Source organism: Corapipo altera, unplaced genomic scaffold (genome assembly GCF_003945725.1).
Source record: "Corapipo altera isolate COAL_440 unplaced genomic scaffold, ASM394572v1 160, whole genome shotgun sequence".
Classification (NCBI taxonomy): Eukaryota; Metazoa; Chordata; class Aves; order Passeriformes; family Pipridae; genus Corapipo; species Corapipo altera.
In genome coordinates, this window is record NW_020885016.1 from 636,682 (window position 1) to 642,956 (window position 6,275).

General features: G+C 58.7%; 1 long non-coding RNA gene across 1 annotated transcript; it reads right to left on the bottom strand.

The window, feature by feature from the left end:
- Positions 1 to 1,346: 1,346 nt before the first annotated feature.
- On the bottom strand, positions 1,347 to 4,673 carry LOC113958992. Its single transcript, XR_003531677.1, has 2 exons — positions 3,462 to 4,673; positions 1,347 to 1,763 (listed from the first exon to the last, which is right to left on the bottom strand). It is a non-coding gene; the product is annotated as an uncharacterized LOC113958992 (long non-coding RNA).
- Positions 4,674 to 6,275: the final 1,602 nt, after the last annotated feature.

The window sequence follows — 6,275 nt, forward strand, 5'->3', positions numbered from 1 at the left end:
AGGGTGGGCACTGCCACTGTGCAGCTCCTGGGGTGGGGGGGACAGAGAGGGATCGTCCTTCGTCCCTGTGCCCACCCCGTGCAGCCCTGGGGCTCCTGCACCTCATCGAGGCAGGGGCAGGAGGGGCTGAGTGGGGTGTGTTGAGCCCCCAGGTGTCAGGAGCGGGGGGTCTGCCCCACATGTCTGCCCAGCCCTGCTGAGGGATATGCACCCATCCCATCCCACTCCAACTCACCTCATCCCATCCCACTTCAGTTCATCCCATCCCACTGAATTTTCTCATGTCCCATCTCATCCCATCCCATCCCATCCCATCCCATCTCATCCCATCCCATCCCATCCCATCCCATCCCATCCCATCCCATCCCATCCCATCCCACTGAATCCTCTCCTGTCCCATCCCATCCCATCCCATCTCATCTCATCTCATCCCATCCCATCCCAACCCACCCCATCCCACTGAATCCTCTCATGTCCCATCCATCCCATCCCATCTCACTTCAATTCACCCCATCCCATCCCACTAAATCCCCTCCCATCCCATCGCACCGAATCCCCTCCTGTCCCATCCCATCCCAGCCGAGGATCCCCAGGTGGACACTGAACACCTTTCCCTGTGGATGGGATGTGCTCCACACACCTGGACACACATCCCACCTGTGGGACACCGTTCCAGCCATCCCTCAGGCTGTGGCAGCAGAGGGATCTTTGGGGATTTCTCAGGCTTCCTAGAAGGATAGAAAATTCTCTTCCCAGAGCTTTTCCTCTGGGCACAGGAGCGACCTTGGGCTGGGCAGTCACTTGTTTGTTCAGTGGAGAGGATAAACAGCACCAGGGCATCTTGGAGGATCTTATTGTACAAGGACAAACTCTAATGAACCAGGTCCAGTTGTCTGGACCTCTTTCCCCTCCTCATTTCCATACAGGCTGTTCCCTGGCAGTCTCCAAGCCTGGATCCGTGCAGCACAGGCTGTGCCTGGGGCTCCTGGGAGTCTCCCTTCCAGCTCTGCCATGGTCCTGTCCCACTCCAAGGCAAGGGGACATGGTCCCCACAGGCCCCTTATTTACTCTGGGCCTTTCGCCAAGCATTGGTCTGCTCCAAACACACATTCCCTCTGCTCCTGCCGAGGAAGAGATGGATGGGATGGGCTTTTTCTAGAGCTGCTTGACCCCAGGCACTTGCCATCCGGGGCTCATAGCCCAGCTGTCCCCTTCCCCTTGCTCCATCTAGGACAATTCCAGCATCCTCCACTGCTTTCTGATTGTCTCAGCCACTTTCCCTTGTTGTTCTTGTTAAAGGCAGATCTCAATAAGTAGTTCACTAACTCAGCCATTTGAGAATCATCATTAATTTAATATCCTTCCTCATTTATTAATGGGCCCACTTTGTCTTGACTCTCCAGTATTTCCTTTTCCCCTTGATATATTTGTAAAAGCCCTTCCTATTCCCCTTAGCCTCATGGCTACCACTAATGTTTGCTTTTCCTGCTGTCTTTAACATTTCTCTTCAACCTTAAATGACTTGGGCTCCTCTGGCTTCTATCAGCTTCCATGCAGAGCTTTTCTATTCCACAGCAGAGCTGTCCTGCTGGGGGGCAGCCCTGGGAGGCAGCAGTGCCCTGCCTGAAGCACATTCCTCTGGCAGCTCCTGCCTGGATCTGGAGAGCTCCAGGACTTCTCCTTGTCCTGGTAGAGGGTCCTGATGGAGTCAGCAGGACGGGATATCCTCCCATTGCACTGTGAGAGCTTCCCAGAGAGACCATCTGGACAGGAATAAGGCAGGGAAAGGTGATGGGTGTCAGAGGGGGGGTCAGAGATGCACCTTGTGGTCACTGCTGGACCCACAGCACAGCGTGAGCCCGGTTGAGGTTTTGGTAGCATTGCCGTGGGTCTGGCTTGCCCTTGCCATGATTCCTGCATCCAGCACTCATCCCTAAGGGCTGTGTTCTCCAGGACATGGCCTGACACTGGCCAGGGAGGACAGCAGGGAAGTCCAGTCCTCATCACCCCATTGCTTCCCAGCTCCTGCCTCAGCAGCTGCTGGAGAGGGGGAGATCCAGGATCCCAGGATGTAGAGGTTCAGGATCTAATGATGGGGAGGTCCAGGATCCAACACTGGGGAGATCCAGAATCCATTGGTGGGGAGGTCCAGGATCCAATGCTGGGCAAGAGGGACCTGAAGGCTTTTTCAAGCCCCGAAGGATGAAAAGGTTTGAAAGCAAAGGCAGCAGGAAAAAGTTGTGGGAAGGGAAGGAGTTGCAGAGCAGGTGGGAGCCCAGAGCACATCCTGAGCAGAGGGTCGGCTCTGTGCTGTTGCCAGGGTGATGGGAAGCAGAGGGCTGGGGATGTGTCTGTTTACATAAGAATTGTTGATTAATGAACATACAGGCAAGATAATTTACCGAGGGCCTGGAGGCACCGGCATTATCTCTCCATCTCCCGGTGCAGTTTAGGATGTGGCTGCAGAGCCTTCCTGCTGCCTGTCCTGACAAAGCCGGGTCCGAGGCCGCACAGGGACCCCAATCCGTGGGAGAAGAGAGCCCCCACCTGATGGACTTGACCCATCTGGAGCCACACCGAGGTGTCCAGGCAGCAATGGGATGCTGTGAGAAGGAATGCATCCCAAAACTCCCCCACAGGCTTCCCCACCTGCCACAGGTGCTCCTGCCCAGTTTTTGGGTGTATAGTGGAGTCCAAGCATCTGCCAGATGTCCTGCATGTTGAGTCTTCCAGGTAGGAAGCCAGGGCAAGCCCTGCTGCCCCTCACCCTTCCAGGGCATCATCATCACCCCTGGCTCTGCCAGGTGATGGTCTGTGTCCTACCCACCACCCTCTCCCTCTGGATCTCCCCAGGGATCAATCCCACAGCTCTACTCACCTGGGTTGCTGACTCTGGTGGCCACACCACTGGTGTCCCCCAGGTCACACCACCAGACACAGCCCATGGGGTCAGGATTCCCACAGAGCTCTGGTTTGTTGGCATCCCCCAGGTGATTCCTGCACTCCCACCTCCATGACCACGTGTGGGGACACCGTGTGTGGGGTTGCAGATGGCAAGGAAGCCCCCAGGTGCCCTCTCTGGGCTGGAGGGAGGGCAGGTGGGCTGGCTACAACGATCCTCATGTCCACAATAACCTCTTCCAAAGTTGCCAGACTCCATGTGGGGGAAGACTATGGAACCAACAGCTTCCAAGGCTATGGAAAGGCTGAGAAGTGTCCCTGTATCCTGGTAAGATGGTGCCACTACCTCACACAGAGCAGCACGTGCTGGTTTGTGCCCCCTCCCCAGGATCCCTTCACTGGCCATGGCAGGCAGTGGGGAGGGAGAAGGTGGTGGTCCCTGGAATTCTCTGCCTGCCCTGCCCTCCCTGCCTGTAGCTCCAGCCAGGCACTTAATCCCCATTTCCACCACTTCAGCCCCGTGGGGACCCCACGGCAGGGGCGAGATTTGCAGCACCTACCCCAGGTACATCATGTCCCACAGCACAGAGGTGAGTCTGCAGGGGTCAGTGGTCACCCAGTACCCAGGCTGGCACCACAGGCACCTGGTGCCCTGGGGAATCCTCCCTGGATGCAAGTCCTGAAGTCACAGACACAGCCCCTGTCGTGGAACAAACCTGGCAGCACAAAGCTGGTGGCCGAGGGGCAGCTTCCCACATCCAGGTGAAGGGTGAGGATTTGGCACAGGCTTGGGACATGTGCAGTTGGCACAGGAGGGCAGCACGTCAGGACATCAGGGGTGGCACGTGGTAGGCATTGCCAGTCCCCAAATTTCTACGCCAAGTCTCACCCTCAGCTCATCAAACCCCAGTGCCTCACATTTCATCCCTCCCAGAGCTGAAATACCTCTTGACACCTGAAAAAATCCTGTGTGTTCCCAAGCAGGAAGCAGTGACTGGAGCAGGGGGTGGGCAGGGGAAGAGAGGGAACACGGGAGAGTGGAGAGAAGCAGGGACACCGCACTGGAAAGGCAGGATGGTGCAGTGGGAAGGGAGGCAGGAGGCAGCTGGTGGGTACCAGGAGCCCCCTGCCCAGCCTGGGGTGCAGCTCTGGGGTGGTTTCCATGGTACTTCCCAGCTGCTGCTCCCTCTGCCTGCTCCGAAGGCTGTGATTAAGTGCAGGCAGACCCACAATTACGAGGGGGCTGCTGCTGGTGGGCTCTGCAGGGGGTTGGGGCCCTGCCCCTGCACCTGCCTGTGCACAGCGAGCCAAGAGCAACGGGAGCTGCTGCTGGGCTGCCCCTGGGCACAGCACAGAGCAGAGTCCCCGTGTCCCCTGGCAGGGAAGGGATAAGCATCTCTCCACAGCCCCAGGCAGGGCAGGGATCCATGTCCCCAAACCCTTAGGCAGGGCAGGGATCAGTGCTCCCATGGCCCCAGGAAGGACAGGGATCAATATCCCCTCCCTGTTGCCGTGAGGCAGGGTAGGGATGAGTGCTCCCATGGCCCCAGGCAGGGCAGGGATCAATATTCCCATTTCCACAAGTCAGGGATCCATGTCCCCATGTCCCCGGGCAAGGCAAGGATCAGTGCTCCCATGTCCCAAGGCAGGGAAAGGATCCGTGTCACTGCGTCCCAAGGCAGGGTAGGGATCATGTCCCACATGCCCCAGTTAGGGCAGGGATCAGTGTCCCCAGGAAGGACAGGGATCAATGTCCCTATTTCTAATAGGGAATACAGGGATCAATGTCCCTATTTCCAATATCAATGTCCCTATTTCCAGTAGGGAATACAGGGATCAGTGTCCCCATGTTCCCAGGAAGGACAAGGATCAATATCCCCACTGCCATGAGGCAGGGCAGGGATCCATGTCCCCACATCCCGAGGCAGGACAGGGATCAGTGTCCCCAGGCACACCCAGGCCATGCAGAGACCTGTGGCAGAGCCAGGAGGAGACGAGGGGTCCATCCCCTCAGAGACCCCTCCTTGCTCCATCCCCACAGCCCCTCATGCCCCCCACAACCCCCTGTGCCCCCTCCCTGGGGGGGGCCCCCCTCTGCCCCCCCCCCCCCGGCAGGATCCAGGTCCCCGCGGGGGGGGCACAGTGGGGTGCCCTCCTGCACAACTGGAGCAGAGGAAATGCTGGAACTTTGAACATGTCCGGAAATAATGACTTTAAAAATGTATCATTCTGCAAACTCATTAAGGCGCATCCCCGGCAGCAGGGGAAAGGAATTGCCGGGCCTGGGAGCCGCTTGATCTTTACAAAATGTGCACAGTGAGTGCTCCTGAATATTTAACCCCGATGGCTCCCCGGGCACTTGGGAGGCTGTGGGGGGTGTGGAGGTGATCGTGCAAAAGGGAATGTGAGGACCTTGGCAACCCGGGAGGCCCCTACTCTGTGCCCTCCTCCCCAGGTGGGCACCCAAACACAGGCAGTTGTGCTGGGCTGGCAGGATTGGTGCTGATCCAGAGACAGGATGGCTCCCAAGACTGGGTGGTACGTCAGTTTGGGATGGGATATCCCTCCCAAACTTATTTCCATCTTGCTTTTGGCAGTGTTGGGATGAGAGTGGGCACTGGGATGCTGTTCCATCCCCGGTTCTGCTGGGAGCCAGGGCTCTGCCAGGTCCACCTTGGGAGGGAGTCCCCGGGTCCCTGAGGAACTAGAGGCACCAGTGGCCCTGCCACCCATCCAGGGATGCTGCTTTGGGTCCTCTTTAACTCCCAGCTCCCAGCCAGCTGGGAGCACAGGGCTGGGGCTTGGCACTGCCTGTGGCTGTCCTTGTCCCACAGCACTCCGTGATGCCACAGTGCTCCGTTCCACGGCAGCCCCCGGTGCTCCACAGACCCACAAGATGCCCCACATGCTGCCCCACACCCCGGGGCGCCCTGCAGAGCTGAATCCCACTGCCTGGCACGTACCAGTGCCCAGTCTTCCCGCAGCAGAGCTCAGTCACCCGCACCCACCGCGGAGGGTTCGTCCCCAGCGCCGCCACCAACCCATCGTGAAATTAATTCCGGAGAAGGGGCCGTAATTACCTTCCATCTCCCCCTTCATAAATATGTAGAAATAGCAGCAGCGCTGTGCCGAGCCCACCACCACTCGGCGGTGACCTTTCCGAAACAATATGTGCTGCGAGGCAGCACCGGCGCGCCAGGCAGGCGTTGCCATGGCAAAGCGGGAGCGCAGCAAACACACCGCAATTACAGGGGGAGCGGCTCCCCGGCAGCCCCGCGATGCCCGCGGAGCCGAGTGCGGGCAGCTCGCCGCCGGGCCTTTTGTCCCCGGGGTGTCACCTGCCTCGTGCCACCTGCGGAGGTACGGTGGTGACA